This window comes from Myotis lucifugus, unplaced genomic scaffold, assembly GCF_000147115.1.
Source record: "Myotis lucifugus unplaced genomic scaffold, Myoluc2.0 scaffold_8422, whole genome shotgun sequence".
NCBI lineage: Eukaryota > Metazoa > Chordata > Mammalia > Chiroptera > Vespertilionidae > Myotis > Myotis lucifugus.
Window position 1 is genome coordinate 2,994 of NW_005879470.1, and position 3,970 is coordinate 6,963.

The window sequence follows — 3,970 nt, forward strand, 5'->3', positions numbered from 1 at the left end:
AAAGTTTTTTTTTTGGCATAAAACTTGTGTTAAAATAGATTATTATTTTTTTTAGATTTACAAAATGTGTATATTCTGTCATGAAAACTCCACACCAACATTATACACTTGGAAAAAAATACAAACAGGATATATTACAAATCTATGTAAGCAATAACTTAGTTCACACCATGTAATAAAAAGTGCATTAATCAAGATATACAAGCTTTTATAGGTTCTAAACTGAAGGATTTTTCTTCTTCTGCAGAATCCTTAAAACCAGTGGCACTTAAAATCTGTTAGCCTTTTACTGAGAGGTAAATTATACACAACAATGATGAAAAAGGTTAACAGACCAGTTGTCTGTTATGAATCATTCCAGCTTTGTTCAACAATGGCTGAAACTCTTTTTTCATATTCTCATTTGTTTTCCTGATAAAGTTGTGCTGCCTGGCTATTAGCTGGGCTGTTTGGACTTGGTTCATCCAGCAGAGACTGAATTGAGGTTAAAATAGAAGATACATCATATGTTGGACTCCATCGATTCTGAGGGATATCTAAACATATGCTACCATCAGCATACACATTTGGATGAAACATTTTGGATAAAAACCTAGCAGTTGGTGGTTTATTTGGATATTCTTCAGAAAATTCTATTACTAGTTTGAAAGTACCATTGTCAAAAGGTGTCCCTTCCAAATATAACTGCGTCCCACTGCATGATGTTGTTTTCAGATGGTGCGTCACAGACACCCACAGGTGGGTCCTCTTGCAATCACTTGAAATCCCTCATGTGTCTCCCCCAGGTAGGGGGTCGACATGCTCCACAGCTGCCCCAAGGTCCATTTCTAAAATAGATTATTTTTAATCTCTATCTATACTTATGGCCTGTCTTCATTTATACTATTGTTGTTTTTCCCCTTCTTTTTTTGGAGGGTTAGAATTTAGTCTCACCAGAGACTTTCCAATTTACTTACTTTGTAGAGGGTCATCTTTTGGTTTTCTTGATCTTTGTATTTTATTTATTTTCACTCTTATCTTCTTAATTGTTTTCTGGTACACTCTACATTTTTTTAAAAATATATTTTATTGATTTTTTACAGAGAGGAAGGGAGAGGAATAGAGAGTTAGAAACATCGATGAGAGAGAAACATCGATCAGCTGCCTCCTGCACACCCCCCACTGGGGATGTGCCCGCAACCAAGGTACATGCCCTTGACCGGAATCGAACCCGGGACCCCTCAGTCCGCAGGCCGACGCTCTATCCACTGAGCCAAACCGGTGCTGGCCACTCTACATTTTTTGAATTTATTCTAGTCTTTTATTCAAACTTCTGAAGTGTTTTGCTTAAGTCATTGATTTTTATCCCTTTCTTATGATAAATACTAAGGACTATAATTTTCCTCTAAATACTACTTCTGTTACATGTCACAATTTTTGATATCTTACTCTTTTTATGACTAATGTATTCTTAGTAGTTATTAACTATCAGATGCTTTTTTTTTTACCAAGATGTTGTTGTATTTGTCCCCATTGTTTGAGTTTATTCAACTTTACACAGCTAGTTGGTGGCAGAATTAAGATTATACCTGTACTATTTTGAGAGCTTATACTTTTGTTTTTATTATTATTTAGTTGATGTTACTTAACTGCTTTGTCTTCTGAGAATGCAGACTGTGTGGCATCAACTTTTAGATTATACTCTGACTTAATTGAAGGCCTAAAATATTTTATTTTTCAATCCATCCTTTGAAAAATATCTGATGTAGGATTTTAAAAATCTATAGCATTAAGCTTATGAATTATTTTGTCTAAATATATCCTCAGTAATTTTTCCTCTGATATATCCATAAGTGAAAAATACATGCTTTAATATTCCATTATTATGGTAGTTTTATTAATAATGTCTTATTAAAATAGTTATTCAAAATAACATTTTTAATACACACTTATTAAAAACTAGGGGCTCAGTGCACAAATTCGTGCACCTTGAAAGGAACTGTGGGCTGCAAGGCTGTAGTGGGAACAGGGGTGGGTCTCAGCTCATCCTCTGCGCCCCCACCTGGCCCCTCCCACCACAGCCCCTGGTCCCCTGTCTGCCTGCAGCCCCGCTCCCACCACCGCTGCTCCCACACACTGACAGTGCCGGGCTGCTAGCACCTGCTGACAGCACAGAGCGATTGGGGCCAGCGCCAGCAGCAGGTGCAAGCAGGGCCGGTGCCCTCAGGGGCGATTGAGGCCGGCAGCCACCGCTCGCACTCACTGATGGTGCAGAGCCATTGGGGCTGGAGCAGTGGAAGGTGGAGAAGCCCTCAGGGGTGATCAGGGCCGAGAGCCGCCACTCGCACCACTGATGGCGCCGAGCAATCGGGACTGGCACTGGTTGTTTGGTCGTTCGGTTGTTCCAGTTGTTCCACCATTTGGTCTATTTGCATATTAGACTTTTATTATATAGGATAATAGGAAATGACCCTGGCCAGTGTGGCTCGGCTGGTTGGAGTATCATCCAGTCCACTGGAAGGTCATAGATTTGATTCCCAGTCAGGGCATATACCTAGGATGCAAGTTCCTTCCTCCCTCTCTCTCTAAAAGCAATAAAAATGATAATATTAATAGGAAATTTCCTTTTAATCATGTTCTGATAAGGTAGTGGCTGTGAGAGAAGAGGAAGCATTTTTAGATGAGAGCAGAATGTGTGGGCTCTTCACAGAAGGCTCAGAAGTTAGTTGAACCACTCAGGGACAAACTAAATATATGCGAATGAACCCTAGTATAAGTGAACCATTCCTTATACAACTATGGCAGAGTGGAAATTCTGATATTTCAAGATTATTTGGTCAAGTCCATGACATTATTGGTGGTCAGCTAATCTATATAGGTCTCTGTGATTTTTACAAAATATACCTTTTTGTACAACATATTACTTTTAATTTCTAAGAGTAAATAGGCTTCTCAGAAAATAGCCATTATCCCAGTGAATAGGTATTTAAGCTGTAGATCTTTGGCCTTATAGCAAATTTAAATTCTGTCTTTAAATAATTTGTTTCTGGTTTGTGTGTTTTTTTCTCACTTAAACTAAATTTATCAGGTGGTTACTCTTAGATCAAATGATGCTATCTGATCAACTACCTCAGACTGTTTGATTAAAAAAAATTAAATTATAGATCTTTTCTTGAGATATGACCAATACCTATAGACTGTGAAATTCAAAAATGAAAATAAAGGAACATATGAAACAGAATAAACAATTTTGGGCAATTTACATGACCATTGAGACCCGCCACTAAATATGTCATAAATCTTCTTATCTATTTTGTTATTGTTAAATAAAAATATTTTCATATCAGGGTACTTATTCTCATAAGATGCTAAAAAGAGTAAGATTAGTCTGAGTATCTTGCAAGTAAAATAAAGTTTTATATCTGTAGTTTTTTGCTTTGATTTTCTATATCTACTTCAGTAAAGGAGAGGATGATGGGCATGAGCAAACAAAAATAATTCAATTATTAGTGATTAGCATATACAAAAGTGTACATGTTAAACTTGCTTGTCTATATCTTTAAACATTATATTTTATGGTATACTAGTGCAATGAAATCCTTTGAATTAGGGAACACTCTGCCTGATAGAATAAATAATTTAAGTATTGTGTAGCAGAATAGCTTTTTGTAGCACACTCTAGTAAAGAAGAAATTCTTTACTGGATTTCCTAAAATTTTTGAGTTAGAGGCTTTGACATGATCAATACCATATTTGTTTTGCAGAGTAATAAAATTGAAAGTGGGGCAGGGAACTGGGAAACTTTATAATATCTCAGGTATGAGATAATTAAGAAACCCTAAACCCTGAAATGGATAGAGAAATGCAAAGGAAGTAAATGTAGATAAGGAATTGTAACTCAGATTAGATCATGAGATCATTTAAAAGCATAGGAGAAGGTGAAGTTAATAGAACCAAAGATTTTAGTAAAAACATGATGTTGAAAAATTAG

General features: G+C 36.4%; 1 pseudogene; it reads right to left on the reverse strand.

Moving 5' to 3' along the window:
• Positions 1-283: 283 nt before the first annotated feature.
• LOC102422479 lies at positions 284-772 on the reverse strand (annotated as a pseudogene).
• Positions 773-3,970: the final 3,198 nt, after the last annotated feature.